We start from the raw sequence: 20,025 nt of genomic DNA on the forward strand, positions 1-20,025 counted from the left end.
CTGGCTGGAAACCAACATAGAAACAGGTAAATAAACGCACTTTTAAACGGGTCACACAAACCAGCACATTTTCCGTGGAGGGTCAAACCCAACCAACAGGTTAACTCCTGCCACCAAGTTACTTGAAGTTGGGCACAGGAGGCCCTGCGTCCACCAGAGCGTCTGCATCCACACCCAAGCGGTCCATTCAGACACAGCCCTAACAAAGAACTTAGGAAAAGCTTGTGTCTGCACTCGTGCAAGTCCAAGACGCCCCACAGGGCAAACGCAGGCGCGTGTCAACGTGTGGGAGCAGCCGACGCTTCTGGGAACCTGTGCCAACGTGCAGTGCACACAGTGCCAGCCTGGATTTCACCACACTCCCCATCTCCCGCCACAAACGCGAGAAAAATAAAAATGACCCATGGCTGTTTTGCCCCTCAACCAATTCAATCACGCCGGCATCCTTGGCTCGCAGCGTTAATCCCCCCCCCAACTCGGCTCAGAGTGAACCCCTCTGCGCAAGTCCAGAGGCAGCCAGAGAAATGCGAACCCAGGCGCCTGGAGGCGAAGCCCATCGGGCGGGCACCTGCTCCCGTGGAGACCTGCGCAAGCGACCCTTCTACCCACAGGTTCCCTAAAAAGCTACACAGTTTAGTTCAATGTGTAAACACGAAGCACAGCAAACTGATGCCTCTGAAAGTGTCGTCGGGTGGAAAGAGGTGATGTAAAATCACATTTGCACAATTCGCGACTGTGGTGCAGTGCTCAGACGTCATGGCCAAGACCATGCCCGAATACAGAATACAAATGACTTTAGGGAGAGGTTGTGTGGGGCGGGCTAGGGGGGGGGGCGGTCGGGGTATACGGATCACAATCTGTTGAATAGTTGGAAGTAACTTGGCACACACTTCTAGGAATCCAGTTTTATAAAACGAGGCTTAGATTCAGGCGGGAGAGAAAGCCACCAGGAAATCCCCTGCGGAAGTCTAAGAGCGTCAGACTCCCCTACAATTATGGTTTACTCAAGCTCCTTCGACTCAGGACCATACCATTAGTCTAATCCCAGGCGTTTTTTGGAACAAATGGAAGCCATCTCCAGGGTGGGCCACTTGGAGGAATATGTCCCAGCTGCTGGACTGATATGCACGCCCTTCTACCATGCTGCCTGCACGATATATTCCAGAGCAAAGTACTGGCCAGGGAGCAATATCCATCCTTTGGCAATGCAGGAGGCTGCCCACTCCGCCCCCAAACAGCAGCCATCATGAGGAGGCAGGCGAAGCCAGTCCCCTGCAAAAGGCCTGTGATGCCCGTCTAACGATCTAGAGATGGTAACCACTACACTTCCTCCAGCAACATGCTTCTTAGCTACTCATCTCCCAGTAGTCACATCCATCTAGTTCCAGCTTCCTTCCCTCAACTCAATCCCTCTGCATACCTGCACCACATGCCTCACCACCACCGCACTCACCACCAAACAACCCAACGCCGACCCAGTGCCTAGGCAGCACCAGATCGGACTGCCTGCGTCCATACACGCAACACTTCCGGTGTACTTCCCCGTTCCACCAGGAAAGGGTACCTCCGAACACTGCAGTAGCACTCCCTCCCACATGCCCACTGAAACTACCTCGGTCTGCAACGTCACTCCCCTTCAACCACACCTTAACTACCTCAAGCCAGTGGCACGCCCATCCCTTCAACCACACCTTCCCTACCTCGAGCCCGCGGCACACCCATCTCCAGTTCCGCCTCTACCTGTCCTACCACCCTCATTGCACCATCGATGCTAGATGAGTTGGTAGATGAGTCACAGCACGCGCACCGGCTGTACAGGATCTCATCACCTCTACATCCTTGTAATCACAAACCTGGCTTCATGCAGCCGCCAGCCCAGCCTGCTCTAACGCCATCCCGCCAGGATACTTAATCCTCCGTAGTGACTTCCCCAGCCAACAGAGGTGTCACTATCCATCAGAGTGCTCATCCCTAACCCTCCACCTACCCGTGATCACTACCAAACATGCCCTCTCCGCCACCATCACCAACTCCCTCCACATCACATACCACCCGCCAGGACCCATCCTCATTTGTAGACTACATCCTGCAACTTCTCAACTCAGACCTTAAGCATGCTCCAACTTCTCATGGGTGACCTTAATTTAGGCTGCAGACATCCTTTGACAGAGACGCATGCTGCCTCTCAAAAGCCTTAAACAGCCTGGGATGCATTCAACGCATACCTGGGCCATCCCACATGCTTGGTCACACACTTGACTGGCTCGGCACCATTACTACAACACCTCCATTCCATCCAACACTGCCTGCCCTTGGTTTGACCATCACATCGCCACCTTTGCCATCCCTACTACCAAACAGTTCAGCAATGCGCCCATTGCCCTAGCCCCAGTGTTCACCAATATACCTCCAACTATCCCTCCGTAAATACCTCCCCTCTCGAGCCCTTCGCTCCTCTACTTCTAACTCCTTCCAGGTTAGTCATTTTCCAAAAAAACGAGCTGGGGTAGATCCTGGTCTTCGGCTGGTGCCTTCCTTTGGAACAGCCTCCCGGCCACCTTGAAACTTGAGGAAAAACATCTTCGCTTCCGACGATCCACTTTGCCTCTGCCCCCCTTCTCCCCTGTTGATCGGTCTTCTCAAGGCATTGTGCACCTGGCCACCCTCTGTTCTTTCGGGCCCATGTACCCATGTATCTGCTTACCCAGACACCCTCCTGCACTGCCTCCAGGCCACCATCTGCACTAGGGTTCTGTATCTGTACCCATACAGTACCCCTCCCACGTTTCATCTGCACTTATCAGATCTACCTTTCTGACTAACTTTCACCTGCCACTTGCTGGCTGCACTACCATGGTTTAAAGCCCTTTATTATTTATTCCATTTGTTTTTCTCTCCACTGCTTCGCACTCCCCCCCCCCCCCCTCACCCCCCATTTTCCTTTCCCATGCACTTGCGCTTCCTTAAATGTCACTGGGCCTAGTAATATCACTGTTTTTCTGTTTTTTCTCTTCCTTTTTGCCTGGTCGCGCTCTGAAACACTTGTGTACGAGCGCGATATAAATAAAATATTTCATTTCATTGACCGCCTCCATGTTACTCCCAACCCCATCTCACTCGCGATAAGTACACCATCACACAAGCTGTAAACAAACTCGCCCCTTTAAAACTGCACAAAGCCAAACCCTCCTACAAAAATGCCTGGTTCTCCCAGGACCTTCAGGCCATCTGCAGAAAAGCACATCGAGGCGGAATGAACACCCTACCACTCAAAGCTCGCTTCCTCTCCATCTGCAAGAACATAATCTTGCCATCCAAGAAGCCAAAGCCACTGTCCAACGACAATCTCCAAGGCTACATCCAACTCCTGTGAGCCATTCACCATACCACGCACACTCAAATACCAAACCACCCCCCTGCTACCTTCGACAGGAAACTTAATGTGGGATCATACAAGACACCCTCAAACAAAACAAAATCTGCTCATGCCTGGGTAAATTCAAAAGAAATACGCCTCGCTCCAAGCACCAACTATGTAACCATTTGCCACCACCCCTCCACTTGCCCCCCCCACCCTTCTCACCCAGTCACGGAAGATGCCTGCGTGATCAAGACTCAAACCATCACAATGCAAAGGGGACATCTGCCCAGACCCTGTCAAGGGCTGTGCAGAGGCCCTCCTGTCCATCACCACCTGTAAGCGATATTCAATCAACACTACAGCCAAGTCAATGCCTAGTCTGCGATGCTGAGGAAAACCCTTATTAATGTATTTTTATGTCTAGTCCAGTACTCTGGATGACCACCCTTGTATAACACCCCCTCTTAGAATCCTCCTGACCCCACTGAGCCAAGAAGTAGGTTTGTTTTGCAAATGAAAAGGTTTGAGAATTTAAATATATATGTATCACACTTTATAATAAATTAATATCTGATAGTACACTTAGACATATGATGTTGATCAACAATGGGTAATCTGGCACTAGCACACTTCTTTACAATCAATGAGGAGTTAGTATAGGATGGATAAAGTAGCAAAAATACTTTTTTATGATTTCAAGGGAAAAGCAATGAAGAATAAAATGCGGTACAGAAATACTTGATATGATTTTAGCAAAAGATAAGATAATCACTTTCTCTGGCAATTCACCCCCCTCCCCTATGCAATGTAAGAAATGGAAGGAGATGGAAAGAGGAGCACACAGTTCTCAGGAATGCAATCAAATACAATACGAAATTCAGTTCCCCCCCCAGCAAGCTTAGAGGAGACAGGTAGGAGTTTGAAACACAGGGCCAAAATGCTTTTTAAATGTGATGGCAATGGATGGGAAAATATGCCAACTGATTTTAATTCCCTCTAGAGATTCAGGGTGAGTGGGAGATGCGTGTTTGTATTAGTTCAGGCTCACTTTAGCAATGCTCTATGAGTTATTACCAAGTTGCAAACGGATTTTAACAAAAGAAAGAATGGAGCTGCTATTTTGACAAGTGGAGAAATTGAGCCAAAATCGCAAATCGCGGTAAATTTCGCGAGTGCGTTAATCGTGATTGCGGGAAAAGTATAAGGAGTAGGAAGTCGGTTCCAGGCCTGTTGGAAATTTTGTTCCTAGCCCAAACGGTTCCAGAGATACGGACGATTAAATAAAGGTAGTTTTTCGGATTTAAAGTAAACTCAAAATGACAGGTGACAGCTTGCAGCTGCAGAATTGACAGGTTACAGTTATGTAGCTTTAAAAATGACAGATGACATGATTTCTAGGAGGCAGTTCTACTTAGGTTAAAATAGTTTGGAATTGATTATTTTAACTAAGATTGGTTCTGCACAGTTCTGCTAGGTACTCAATATATTTTGTGCAGGAATGGGCCTCGCCACGGATCTGGTCAGGTTTTGGACTGGACTCCGGTTCTGGTCTCGGCACTTCACAGCAATCTGGGTCACTGGTTCTGCTCACAGCGGTCTGGGTCAGCTCTGCCCTGCTGGTCTAGCCTCTGGATACGGCGGGTCAATCAGGCACCGGTTCTGCTCACAGCGGTCTGGGTCTCTGGTTCTCCCTCTGGCAATTGCTCTTGGCAAAAGAATTCAGACAGCTCGCCCGGCTGTGGAATAGTTTGCAAATGATTTTGAGGCCTGCTGACAAATACTTTTGCTTGCAGTGGGCCTTCTTGGTTCAAAGTTCTGTAGTCTGTTTAGCTTGGAAGTCTAAGTGTTGGATATCTGGATGTGAAGTCGTCGGTCAGCACGCTCCGCAGCAAATGGAATTGAATGTCTCTACCTGTCCCAGCAGTCTCTTTTTATGTGTTTTTAAAATGGATGTGTGCCTGGGCCTAGCTAAGCCTGCCCCTCTCCACTTGTCATTGGCCCAATTCTCCCCTCTCCCATGATTGGGGGAAGGAAATGGATTGTCATCATGATGAGGTCTGTTATGGGTCAGAGGAACCTCCCCTGGTCAGTTTGCCCACAAATCTATATTTGATTCAAATACATCCTTCGCAGATATACAATTTGTTGAAATTACATGTGCACATTATATATTCCTTATGGTCCATGCTTGTCCGCCTCTGATCTTCCTGGGGGCTTGCATTCAAAAATGACATTTTGCGCTTTTTAACTGGTTTTGCAATATCGGACATTTACCCAAAATTACACACATGTGCGCAAGGAGTATGGACATTAATTGATGGTGTCAGATTTTTAACATGCAGACATTTGGAGTGAGACCCTATTTTCCGCTAGCAACCCCCCAGAATACACCACAGGGTCCTAACGCCTCTCAAAATGTTCACAGACAAATCACAAAAATAATGATTACTTAGATAACTCATAGAACGGACTTGTCAGAATTATATATCTTTTTAAAATTATGCCCTGGTCAAAAAGGGGTGTGGCTTCCCACATCACAGGGTGGAATAACTGGTTTATCCACTTCCCCCAAGCTCAGCTGCTAGCAGAGGCACTGCCCCTCCCAGTTTCCCCTAAGAGGAAGCCACTTTACGACGCCCCCAATATAACATTTGCCTGAGTCAAGGGAGTTGCATTGTTCTGTTCCTTCCAGTTCCCAGGTGCTCCACCCCTAATCTAATCAGAGAGGTGACAACTCCTTTTGGCAAGGGGCAGCAGGATGCAGCTAGGCCTGGGAAGAGTGGCTGAACAGGTTTCTCCTGTCGGGGGTAGTGGTCAGGCAGAATCCAGTTTCACTAAGCCAGGTTTCAGCTAAATGTCACTTTTTGTTCCCAGTTTTCTACATTCAAATCAAACTGACAATTTGTACCTATACATTAAATAATGACTTCCTTCAAGTCATTTCAGAATATGGTTTTACATTCTTCCACCTCTTAGCAAGTCTTTCCTTGGTCTGGTTTTGTTTCATTTGTTCAGTTTTACACAAAAGTCTGGTTGTTTTAAAACGCTGGCTTTCTGATAGTGGAGAGTACTGGTAATGCAACCATTTTTGGGATAAAGAAAATGAATTCCCCACAGTTCTGAGTTGCTTTTTGGCAATCAGCATTGCCATTCCCAATGGTTTCAGGCTACTGTGTGTGTAGCCCAATGGTTGTTTTAGGCAGTGCCCTCCTGTGCTCACAACATAGGCAAAAATGGGTGGCAGCCTATTCTTCGTTTTCCCTGTGCACTCTCTGGGGAGTTCTGGCCATCATGATGTTTTCCATGCCAGTGCTGCACAGTTTTATGGTAGGGCTTGTATGCGTGGATAAAAACATCCCACACCATCACTGTTCCTTCACTTCTTGCTCAGTCCCTGCCAGACTCAAAGCAGCATGAGCTCTCCCCTTGCCAAAACAAAATCATTTGACCCTGCCATCACCACTACGGTCCTTTTCCTACTAAAAATCTTGGGCCATGCCGCACATCTCCAAATGCAAGATTATCGCGAGAAGCATAATATCCTTAGTCCACCACAATCTGACTTTTGCTCGGGTTACGGCACATAATACGCTCTACAGGACCTGAGAAACCAGATGGATGACTTCCGATAAACTGGCCAATCTGCCCTCTTGCTTGACCTCTGCACTACATTCAACCACCAAACCTTCCAGTCACTGCCTCACCATTACTGCCAAGTTAGTTATTTGTTAAATCTTCAGCTGGCAAATGAATACTTGGACTATTCCGATTGTAAAATAACTTATTTAGGCTCACAGATAAGAGCCAGCCCAGTCCTAGTAAAAAGCACCTGCTCCTATAGAACAAAAATAATAAACTTGAATATCTTTATACTTTATTGCAAGTTCTCCATCATGCCTGTAAAGTCTTATGTCTGTAAGGTTGTACCGATTATTCCGTTTGGTTTGGACATTAATCCTTAATCTTCAAAATGGAAGCAAAACTCAGGAAGAGCACGCTGAACCTTCCCAATTGTGTCCCTATAGCCTTGGTCAGGTATAAGCTGGGTCTCACTTCTGTTGGGATGGTTGGGAGTGGAGATGGATGTCTACATATAGGTTAATACTTCATCCTCAATGCAAGGATCTGGGCGTATTAATGTATAGCTCAGACAACCGTTTTTTGAATAGCTTAAGAACAAAGTCTAATTAACTTTTAAGTCAGTCTGACTGTACTAATGAAATGTTGGTTCAGAACCCAAATAAAGTAAAAGAATCCATGAAAAAAATATGAGGCAAGCTAAAATACGATCGCTTACCGACTGATAAACCAAGGTCTTTTCCATCTATGTAGAATTGTAGATGGAGAAATCACCCGATCCATGAGAATGGATTTAATGAGATTTAGGCTAAATCTTCTGACTTTGGAAATTCTCTATAGGAGAGACATCTAAATGTGTAATAAATGTGATGATTTAGAGCGGCAGGCAATTAAACATCTGCTGTCAGAATGTACAGGAACATGGACTCAAGAATTGAGAGACTGCACAGATTCCTGCAGGATGTTCGCTTCTTAAACTGGGGTGTTTCTGGGACAGACTTGCCTCAGGACATGAAATCTTTCTAACAGCTGAAGTTGTCAACCTTCTGAGAGACTTGAATTTGGTTGGAATGACAGATACCAACAAATCAGGGTATCTCACTTAAACGCTTTATGATTTTTCCAGTTGGTTACATATTGTACTTTGATGCATTTCGTTTAAGAGATCATTTTGTTCCTGGTTCTTTTTTCTTTACTCTATTACTTTTCTTCCTTTGAATTTTAAATTTTTTATTTTATATGCATGTATTTTATATGCATGTGTGATGTGTTAAGTCTTATGTTGTGGCTATGGCACTAAACAAACATTTTAAAGAGCACTTTTAAAGAAAAAAACATTGGAAAGTATGGGCATTGCCTGTTCCTCCGGTTTTAGCAAGTTCTCAAAAAAACCTGTGCGACAAACGCATGCGCTTGTAGTCACCATTTCACAAAGGTATGCATCCAAGAGCACCCATCCTTGGCACATTAGTCAAAAGAGCTCAAGTCATACATTTGCAATGACCGGTGCCGCCATTAATTGAACTATGGCCCACTAGGTGTATAACTGGAAAACTATTGGCTGCTCAGGAGGGTCGACATGGTAGTAGCCGGCACACTACCACCACACTACCACCGGCAGGACCATCCAGACTACTAGCAGCACGGATAAAACGCTCCTCCTGCTCAAAAGTGTACGGATTCTTCACACTGGAGCCTGTAAGGCTATAGGCTGCTGAACGCCACCCTGCAACAATAAATTCACACCCATGCACCGTGCATGGTGTTGCAACACAAGCCTACATAGCAGGTGGGACCTACACCCATTCCCACCATAGACAAAAGTAAAGGGCATCTGGCCTTCAAACCAGTTCTGGTACTTGCCATGCCCTACACAGTGGCTGGTACAGATGAGCAGCAACACCCAACTCTTATCCAGGCGGCACCCAATAGGTCACAGGAAGAATTCGGGTTATGGCAACAAACGAACCCCTTTTGGAGTTCGTCCAACACTTTTCAAATGACCGCGGCGTCGGTGTAAAGCTGTACCTCGACACTCCGGAAGTGGCAGTACTAGGGTGAACTTGCACGGCAGTATGTGGCGACTTTCTCGAGGGCTCGTATCGTCACAAAGTCCAGCAGGCCAAGAATTCTCTGGCCAGCTGCGCTGAATGAAGCGGACAAAGAGGGCTTGTTCTCGGAAGCATAAGAGGTTTATCAGCCGCCGATGCGGAGGTTCAAGCAGCCCTGCAAATCACAAATCCGCGGTCTAACAGTCCCTCAGAACAGACAACCATTGTAAAATAAAATCCAGGCTCCCACTCATTATCAGATCGGTTCAGGCGGTGCAAAATGTGCACTCGCCGCTAGCCATTGGCTAGTAAAAGAAATGGTGCGCCGTGTGTATGGAAACAATGGCGGTGGTGAGCGACTAGGCAGTAGATTGGCGAGTTCCTTTCTTCACGTGGTACCAGCAAAGCAGGGCCACGACAAACTGATCTACACTAAAATACATGATCTAAAGCAGGGGTCTGCGACCTTTGGCTCTCCAGATGTTTTGGACTTAGACTCCCATCAGCCCTAGCCAGCATAGTCAATGGTGAGGGATCATGAGGGCCGTAGTCTGGGCAACCAAAGGTTGCAGAGCCCTGATCTAAAAGTAAAAAAAAATACAAAAAATAAACATCACTGAGAAGGGAAGTACCAGGTTACCCTCACAAGCATTGGCAATGCAACCCTTTTGGCTTTTGTGAAGGCATGGGATAGGCTTTGCTGGGCACTGCTGTAATGGTACTAAATGGCCATTAATGGTAGCAGGGACAGAATGGTGCGAGTGCCTGGGCATACAACAGTGCCTTCCCAATACCTGTGCACAGACCCCAAATACAGGGTCTCAGTGAATGATCAGCACCCATTTGAGAAATGAGTAACCCATTTACAACTCTCAGATTCAGCCATTACAAGACTGCTTAAAAATAACACTGGCAGACACCCGGAGCACAAACTGATGCATAAATTGCTTGATCAAGCTAGCTCATGGATACCAGGGAGATGAGGTGGTGCATGGGGAGGGGCACGAAGAGGATGGGACTGGCCACAGGGATTAGCATAGGCAGCCAATGGGATGGTAAACAAACATCTATACACTGAGTTTCTCATGCCCTCACCACTGTATTGCAATGCATTTAACATATAGATAGCGCTTTAGTGCAGCCCAATTACCAAAACTAAAGTCAACTCCCATTACACAATCTTAGCTAGAAGCCTTGGCACAAGAAAACATATGCAATTCGGATCTTGGGGTCTTCATTTCCAGGTTGTGCTATAGCAAGAGATTCTCCTCTCGTACCCTGACAGGTGGATGCTGAAACAGGCATAAGGGCCTCACCAATTTATTGCGTTTTATGCGGTAGTCCAGCCACTAAGTGCGGATCTGGGCACGATTTATCTCTTGCGTCAAGACAGTTGCCCATAAGCATCCTCTCGGCCCCACTCTGATCCTAACCCTTCTCAACCATCTGTCCCCATTTTGTTATCGATTGCTGCATACACATTGCTCCCGTCTTCGGCTGTGCATGGATCCCATTGCACTGCCTCACCCTCAGGATCCCATTACCTCCACCTTACACATTGCTCCAGTCTTCGGCTGTGCATGGATCCCATTGCACTGCCTCACCCCCACGTCCACTCAATATTTATGAAACTAACAAATGTAATACTGAGGCATGTGGATCTAATCCTTTCTGTAGAGAGTATATAGACAATACAGACAGTAGGAAAACTATGTTGATAACACACAATATACACCTGAAAGCACATGAGCATCAAATGTGCCGTAGAATGCGGCGTTTTGACCTGCGATGGGTTCAGCTCACACGCTTTACTCTGTGTGGGAACCTCTGCCCCCATAGTGAAAATCAAACGGGGGCACCTACAAATATATGCACAATAGTGTACATATCTTAAAGTGAACTATGCAAGTTTGTCTCGGAAGAAAGTGCCCAAGATAAACGAGCATAGACATTTAAAAAATAAAAAAACAAAAAAATTACCTGAGAGGGGAGATTTTCCAATAAGGTAACTAGCAAAGTATAAAAAGGTGCCCATCTTTTAATCCCAACCATCTACAGTGAAAGATTCCAGAGGAAACACAATCCCAATACAAGACAGTGTTTTGATGACACTTGTGGTCTTGCGGTTAAGTGTCTGCACTTGGAACACGACAATTTGCTGAAGTGTTTGGCCACAAGGATTTCAGCCAGGTTAAGTGGAATAGCGTCTGTCCTCTGAAAAAAGTGTGCCCGCCCACATGCATCCCCTGCTTGTGCCCTGAAAAGCAACACATTGCCACAATGAGGGAAAACATCCAGGATTGCAACTGGGCATATATACATGACTATCTTGCCCTCTCATTGCTTCCCCTCACCCATTGTTGGTTTTGAACAGTTCAGTTTTATAAAGACGACTTTAAAAAAGTACAGAAACTATAATAAAAAATGTATTCACAAAAATATATAAATCCTTCTAGAAACAGGTTAGGCAAAAGGGTACAAAATGGTGGCATTATTCGCTTAAATGGGAGACTACAAATACCAGAATGCAATTCAGCAGAAAGCAAAAATGGCCTTATGAAAATGTACTTTGAAAAATGTAGGATGTGTGAAAAGGTTACCCGTTTGAGTTTTAATGTTTGACAAATACAGACGTTACATATGGGGTGATGAAAATGTAACATTCTACAAAACACTGTTAAATATGAAAATCTGAAAAGAATCTAGTTAGAACTGCTTTGTAGGTTCTTTTAAGATGCCCAGAAGAGGGTGTAGATTTAGGCAAGTAACTGGTGGTTTGTGTACTTTTAGAATAAAATGGACCCTCTGCAACACAGAAAGTCTTGTCCAAAACAATGGTCTCTAATGGGCCATCACATGTCAATCGCTCACACTTTAAAGCTCTGCTAGATGAAGACCACTGCAATTATGGTCCTGCAGCTTTGGATGGGCTATATTAGAGCAGGGCATTGGGAGGCGACACCATAGCCTCACTTAAATTGTCCAAGAAAGCAGCACAACCCCACTTTAAAATAATGTTGTGACTTGGTATAGTAAGGGCTGGCATTTGAGCCTTTGGGGGGTGGGGGGCCTTGATAGCCAGACACTGCCACCACACATGTCTTGGGCCAGCTCTGTAGGTCCATGTGAGGCTGACTTGACATGTCAGGGTTAAATAAATAAGAGTGCTTGAAGAGGCCAACCACAGCACCAGCCGGGCGATTCCTTCAAAAAGCCCCCTCTGCCTCCCGAGACCTATCACAGTCCCTTCCAATCTCCCTGCCATCACAGATTACACAGTGGAGCGCATGCCACACGCCTTCCAACCCTGGCTCCTGCAGGGCTACAACTTCTGAACAGCACAAACATGGGCGTCCATTTATCCTGACAGTTTATGAAGACTTGCCTTTTCATTTGATCTGCGGCCATGAGTGCAGCACCAAGAAGCCACCTGCCAGCGGAAGGTGGCGCTTAAAACAACCTTCCATAACAGAATTGCCATATACCAACTACTGGTCATGCTGATCAAGAACTTTTATTTGAAGATTAGTAAATACTGCCTTGGGGTTGGGTTGTGGTATTGTACCTACCCATACAAATGCCACCTTGACTTAGTACTGCGCCCCCGCAGTTACTGCGACTGGTGCGCACAAAATCCTGACTCCCATTATTGAGGCCAAGCAGAGTGTGGGTGACCCAGTTCCTCTTAGGTGCAGTAGTTCTCGGGGGTGTCCCCTACTTACCATAATGTTAAGAGGGGGGATTAGTAAAAAAAAAAATACACATCTACAGTGTCAGTATCGACCCACACAAGGGAGGAACCGACGTTGCTGAAGACAGACGGCGGTCACTTCATGGTGTGCTGCCAAAAAGTGGATGGGGAGGCGGGTATGAGATGCAGGGCACAGTGATCTATGATCACTGCACCGCGTCATAATGAGAGTCTGCATGCCCTAAAACATGGGTCATTCAAATTCCCTGGGCATCGTAGACAACCCATGATATCGAATACCCATAGCACGTCCCACCTCCTGGAAATCTCCCATCATTACCAATCCAAGCACTGAGACCTTTTCCAATCTTGAATGCATTGCGCAATACTCTGAACAGCACATATTTCAGAGTATCACATACCCTCGAATCCTCCTGTCGTGATAGACAAGGCTCCAGCAAGTGAGCAGCAACGCAGGCCACCATGGACGGTCCAGTCACCAGAAGACACCTCGGCTCGTCCAGAAGTCGGAGAAAAACAAACTTTGCACAAGCGAGCCTCAGTCACAAGGGCAGCGGAAACGTGTGGTGCTTATGCTGAGGTGCCATCCGAGGCCCTGTGTACAGCACAACACATCACACCTAGACAGTCTCGAGTCTGAATGTCAGGGGCTGCTCTGCAGGCCCTGCTGTACTGCATGCTGCAGCTGAGAGTGCCACCCGCCTCACGAGAGGGGCCCTGCAGCGATTCACCCAGACCAGCCCTAGCCATACCGACCTCTCAAGCCGTCCTTTAGCTGAGCACTGCCCGTTACACTGCTGCCTGCAGGTGTCAGCATTCCAGCTCAAACCATAGCATAAAAACAATGTTTTCTTTTTTATAATCCAAAATGCCGACATCTGCAGGTAGCAGTGTAACCGGGCTGTGTGTCGGCTAAACCTGCTGTGTGATGTTGCGTTATTCAGAAAGAGGAGGACTGGCTAACGCAGCCCTATCATACAGCCGGCAGCCCATTGTATTTGAGGTGCCATGTGGATAAAGGGTTGCCTGGGAGGGTCAGCGACACCCGGAGGCAATTCTTTTGCAACGGTTCCTTGAATACAAGGGAATGGGAGCTCTTTTGGGCTACATGACTGATGCACTTGTACTTAAGCTGCACCCCAACAAGAGACCCCCTCAACTTACCATCCCCACTTAAAGGACAGACTATCCGCCACTAAGGTGCAGCACCCGATTGTGTCCGTCCTCCAATGCCACTATGCCAATATCGTCCAAATATAGTTTCCCAATGCCTTCTAAACCCCCATTTCCACTCTCCCAGTCTCAATCTGGGAGCTCTTTCACAACCTCCATGTCTGCGAGCCCTAATATCCTGTACATTTGTAAAAATCTGTTCCCATCTCTACCAAATCACACCAGCACCCTGGTAGTCAGCAGTCTGGATTGCAGCGACCTGCGCCTGTCCCAACACTACTTGGGATTGCAGTGCCTCCCCACCTGCCCCAACACTACTGGTCCCCAGCAGGTTGGATTGCAGCGCCTCTCCGCCTGCCCCTTGGATTGCCCCCTCAAAGCGAATCATTGCTGGTTTCTACCACGCTTATTTGCAATAAAAATACTCCAAATTGAATATATAATGATACACAAGCATGCAAAGGAAAGGCCAGTGCTAGAAACTGATTTTTCTCCCCTGAACATTTCAGACTCGGCCAAACACCCCCCCCCTCAAAAAAACACCCTCACTCCCCTACTTCTTGCCTCGGACTTGCTGTTCCTGTGGGCTGGTTCCCTTCCACTTTTGTGACCAGGAACCAACGCCACAAGGCCCTCATTGTTTTAGGGTCAGCTGTGGGGGTGTTCCCCGCAACCCCTGCTCACTGTACTGTATAGTATAATAAATGGGGGTTAGGGGCGGAACACCCTCACAGCTCTAGACCAAATTGAAAAGACCTAGCGTTTGACTTTTGGTTGGGTAGGTCTTTTCAATGTGGTCTTTTTGGACGAAACCGAAGCAGGTACTGAAGTTCAAGCAGGCCTTGGGTGTGGTCTCAAGGGCTATGTCCAAGTTTAAAGCCATTGCTCCATTGCCCCATTGCTGCGGGTATGCAAGGGTAAAGCAGCATTGGTGGGGTCACTTGAATGTTGGTGCAGTCCAGAGAACCCATTTTTTTTAAAGAACTTGCTGGGGTAGCCCACCTCAGCCCCACATTTGGGAGTATATATGAGCCGGGCTGCACACCACCTCCCTGCAACCAGTATTACATTGGCTTAGGCTATGGGGGAATGATAAAGCCAATTTAACGCATGAACTGGTCATCTTCCCGTTAAATATGGATCTGGGAGATACAGTTGAAGGGGGATCAATACCATGCACTAGTTCCCTCGTGAGCAGTAAACTCTCCCGGAGACAGATAAGTCGATGGATGGTATATACGAATCTGAGACTTGACTGAGAAAGTGGCGAAACCCAAGAATCGTGGCCTGATGACCATAATGTTTGTGTTCAGCGCCATTTGCTCTGGCCAGAACTCCCTGCAGATCGTGTGCTCATATCCAGGGCAAGGTTTAACTGCATCCACCTAAGGGCCATGGTGGCAGCATGGTCTGGGTGAACCGATCTTGTCCGGTATGTGTTGCTCCCGATGAGGATTTGGCTCACTTGATCTTTTTTTGCCCCGTTTAAGCCCCAGCCAGAAGGTGGCTCCTACGACCCTTCTTGCAGGAACAGTGCTTTGTACAGTATCGGTGTACATATTTTGTGTGGACCATCCACGTGTGGGCTGGTCCCTGCTCATGTCTGGAAAAAGCACTGCATCAAAGGAAATGTCTGGAGTATATTGCTTGAAAATGAGCGAACCCACCACCCAAAGAATTGTACTAAGCTATTGGGCTCTTTTATGAATGTTTCACTGAGTCTTGATTGCTAGATATTCCTGTATTGTGCATGGTGAACATATCCGAAATGGTGATTTGTTGATTTTGAAGCTCCAAAACAAATCTCCTAGCCCTTTGCTAAAGTGGAGTGGAACAGATTTTAGAGTGCAAAGGCCTGGCGGCTGCCAGTCTGCCAATTAGCAACTACCAATCTGTTCGTGTACCCGATGCACGCTTTTGTCGTGCAGCCACCACGGACTGGCCGTTAACCCGGTTCAATCACCCTATGATTTGTACATAGGGCGAACCTGGAAGAGTAATGAGAAACAAGCAGTGCCCTGCCCACACACCCCAAAACCCAGCCAGGTCAGTCCTAGAAGAAAAATTTGCTTTTATAGCACAAAGTCCAATTGTGGAACCAGTACACCAAAATTGTAATACGGTTGTGTTATGTAACATACCTCAGAGCAAACCCATGAGGTTGGCAGTATTCAGTATTGGCAATGGGGACGAGGTTGCCATAATGCAGTTTAGTTGCAATGCATGTTTCCCCAGGGGCAGTTTGCACGTATGTAAATGGCTCTGAAAGGTTGCCCTGTTCTAATGGGACCCCTGGTGCCATCATGGGCTACTCCCACCTGCCCACGCTGGCCGGACAGGGGGGCAGTTCGAAATTCTACAGTTAGGCCCTTAACGCAGGGACGTCGTTTACTCGAGGCAGGCATTGCAGCCCTGGCTAAGCTCCAAGCCGACACCTTGAGAAGCGCCCGCACAGCACCCCACCACCCCCGCTGCACGATTACTCAAGCGCAGGGGCTTCCTGGTTAACGACCCGCCGCGCCCAGCAATTTACGGATGAGCCAGCGGTGCCCAGAACCCGGGAGCACAGAGTGCAGGATTGTGCGAGACGGTTACAACACCAGAAAAAGAAGGGGGAAAAAAAGATACATTTGCATCGCGTGTGCTACGGCGCCGAGGTCACTGGAAGCCCAATCAACAGAGCTACAATGTATCAGACCTACCCCCCCCCCCACACACACACTTTAAGGGGCACAATTCAGCCTTGGAGCGGAGTAGAGTATTGCGAGCAGTCGTGATGTTGGCAGAGCTCCTTATTCTGAAATAAGACAAGAAGCGGACATGCATAAGCTCGTCCTTCCAGCAAGGAGTGGCGACCGGCCTCCCTTCCGTGAATAGGAGTGGCGTCCTTGCGTCTTCGGCCCCCTCTACACGCATGTACACCTTCAAAGCAAGGCCTTCCGCCTCCACTTCTCAAGTCGCGCAATACCATGCGAGGATGGGAAGGCAGCTCAGCGAGTTGGGCGCTTGCTGCCGTGATCTGAAAGCCATGGGTTCGCATCCAGGCACGATTAGCCCTCAACCCTCCCTCTTTGTTTGAAAGTTACCAATTGATAATGAGCCGATTATAAAAATGTCCTCTTCAGGCTGCGAGCGCTAGCGGCGATCCGTACATATAGCACACGCTCAGCAGTCGGACCCCGCTTCATATCAAGGGACCTCCCGTAACACGTATTGCAACCCTCAAAATCACGCACGGTAATACCGTCAGTGTATGATCGGGATGGCTTGCAGAGTCCCCTGCAGAGCCAAGAAAGTCTATGTTACATTGCAATGGGCGAACGGCGACACCCTCGGCAGGGGGTCCGTGTGCGGCCTGCACGCTTATATCGCCTCCTAAAATGCAAGGGGGGGGGCGTTCTCACCCCCAGAAAGCTTCCACACTGGTCAACTTGCTGCCAAACTAACTTCAGCCTAGTCACCGGAAACCAGGGCCACTTCGCGACTTTTGATTAAGATTAGACAACCCCCCCCCCCCCAACATTATTCAACGATAATAAACATCGGTGGTACAAACCGTTACACCCCTATAGCATAGTGCATCTTAAGGTTGGGCCAGGCAGAGAAGGGGGGGTCCTATAGCATAGTGCAGCTTAAGGTTGGGCCAGGCAGAGAAGGGGGCTCCTATAGCTTAGTGCGGTTTAAGGTTGTGTCAGGCAGAGAAGGGGCTCCTATAGCATAGTGCAGTTTAATCTTGAGCCAGGCAGAGAAGGTACCTCCTATAGCATAGTGCAGTTTATTCTTGAGCCAGGCAGAGAAGGAGGATCCTATAGCATAGTGCAGTTTAAGGTTGGGCCAGGCAGAGAAGGAGGCTCCTATAGCATAGTGCGGTTTAAGGTTGTGTCAGGCAGAGAAGGTGGCTCCTATAGCGTAGTGTAGTTTAAGGTTGGGCCAGGCAGAGATGGGGGCTCCTATAGCATAGTGCAGTTTATTCATGAGCCAGTCAGAGAAGGTGGCTCCTATAGCGTAGTGTAGTTTAAGGTTGGGCTAGGCAGAGATGGGGGCTCCTATAGCATAGTGCAGTTTAAGGCAGGGCCAGGCAGAGAAGGGGCTTCAAAAGCATAGTGCAGTTTAATCTTGAGCCAGGCAGAGAATGTGGCTCCTATAGCGTAGTGTAGTTTAAGGTTGGCCAGGCAGAGACGGGGGCTCCTATAGCATAGTGCAGCTTAAGGTTGGACAAGGAAGAGATCGTGCAGTTTAAGGTTCCTGACTCACCATCACCCTAGGGAGCAAAACGCCATGCTGGGCAGCTGCTGGGACCGGCGAGGCCCCAGGCACCCCTGCCAGGCTCAGGTCCTGTGTCACCCAAAGGCCAGCGGTGGTGACTGGTGCGTCGCAGTGCGCGCCTGGGGACAGGATGTGCCCGCATCGCTTACCCGTGCATGTCAGCGAAGAGATGCGCCCTACTCGTAGCTACCACCATTTCCACAGACCCAATACAACGCTCATCATTGTTGGCATCATATGTTGCCATAGCACACATGAGGGCAATGCGCGGGGTGGGGGGGGGGGTATTAAAGGGAGTGTCGCTTACAGTGAGAGATACCAGGCTAACCGGATACATAAGACACCCTGGCGGCATAGGTGAAGGCTACTTCTACAAGTCACTCTAGCCAGCTAGCTCTGCCCAGCCAGGTGACGGACACCAATACTACAGTTCCCAGAGTGCATCGTTTGGGCTCGGAGCGTAATGCCCCGGTGAGCATGGCATGTCTGCCCCATGAGCTGACGCGCCACTTCTCTGGTGGCAGCCATGCCCATGAGAAGTCTAGTGCCAGCCTTTGAGCCTGCTGCCCTGGGGATGGGCTGCTGCTGCACCGCCCCTTCTCTCCCCCCCTCCCCCCCAATCCTCATCACAGCCCGGCTCCGAGAAGCGCGCGGGAAAAGGAAAAGGCCCAGGACTGAACCACCTGCGGGAAGGCGCCGGGAGAGTCGCAGCTCTCCCCCTGAAGATGGAGCCACCCGTGGAAGAGACGATTCACAGACAGCAATGAATGGAACCCCTACAGCCACGCGGCCCTCCCTCCGCGGAGGATACACCCCCCACCCCCTCCCCGGTACTTGGTACGGCTCTCCCGGGCGGTGCCATGGAAGCAAGACGACGCGGAGCCCCACGGGTGGTTTCGGAAGGATAGCTCAGGGGCAACGCGCTCGCCTTGGAAGCAAGACGACACCACAGGTTCCATCCCCGGGTCCGCGCTGAGAAACCTCTGGGTATTAAGCGCGTTACAAATAACCCATCATGTACAGAAGCGAGCACCTATCCCCCGCAGACCCGAGATGGCGCCCACTGAGGAGGGCGAGAGATGTGTAGCGCCGCAAGTGACGCAGGAAGCACTATCCAAAGTTCGCGGACTCACCCCCTGGCTGCTCTTCTTCACGCGGTCTCTGCTTCTCGGAGGTTCTGTCACCGGGAGCTGGAGGCGGGCCCAACTCAGCTTTATAGAGGCGCAGATCTCGCGAGGGAGGGGGCCGGCGGCTGGGGACCTGCCCTCCCTCCGTGTCACCCCCTCCACCTCCTCTCTAGCGCATATCCCCGCCCTCCGTGTGCACTATATCGCCTTATGCATATGCCTTTTTTCTGCACTGTACTTCCCCGATGCTCTGTCACCGTGACTGTGCACATACACACGTTGCCAGCAAGGAGCATCTCACGCGTGGCCTAAAACCACCCACCCGGACGCACCCCCCCTTACACAACCCAGCATCCCGAGCGCACAGCCTCAGCCACCACACCTCCTTTCTATAGTACAACGTGTGCGTGTGTCATAACCTAGCATATCAACCATTCCACCTGGCCGCACACCCCCTTACACAACCCAGCATCCCGAGTGCACAGCCTCAGCCACCACAATAAATAAATAAACGAACAAACAAACTCCTCCTTTCTATAGTTCAACGTCTACGTGTGTCATAACCTAGCTACAACGTCTGCGTGTGTCATAACCTAGCATACCAACCATTCCACCTGGCCGCACACCCCCTCACACAACCCAGCATCCCGAGTGCACAGCCTCAGCCACCACACCTCCTTTCTATAGTACAAGGTCTGCGTGTGTCATAACCTAGCATACCAACCACCCCACCTAGCCGCACACCCCCTCACACAA

The 20,025-nt window shown here is 48.9% G+C and overlaps 1 protein-coding gene across 1 annotated transcript in view; it reads right to left on the reverse strand.

Moving 5' to 3' along the window:
• The window catches only part of PRDX1 (peroxiredoxin 1), a 56,097-nt gene extending 36,562 nt beyond the window's left edge, over positions 1–19,535 (reverse strand). Inside the window, exon 1 of the mRNA XM_069642379.1 lies at positions 19,276–19,535. The gene's annotated coding sequence lies outside the window, so the exon portion shown is untranslated. The remainder of the gene's footprint in view (positions 1–19,275) is intronic.
• Between the last annotated feature and the right edge of the window lie 490 nt (positions 19,536–20,025).

Source organism: Ambystoma mexicanum, chromosome 1q (assembly GCF_040938575.1).
Source record: "Ambystoma mexicanum isolate Mex_15411 chromosome 1q, UKY_AmexF1_1, whole genome shotgun sequence".
NCBI classification, from domain to species: domain Eukaryota; kingdom Metazoa; phylum Chordata; class Amphibia; order Caudata; family Ambystomatidae; genus Ambystoma; species Ambystoma mexicanum.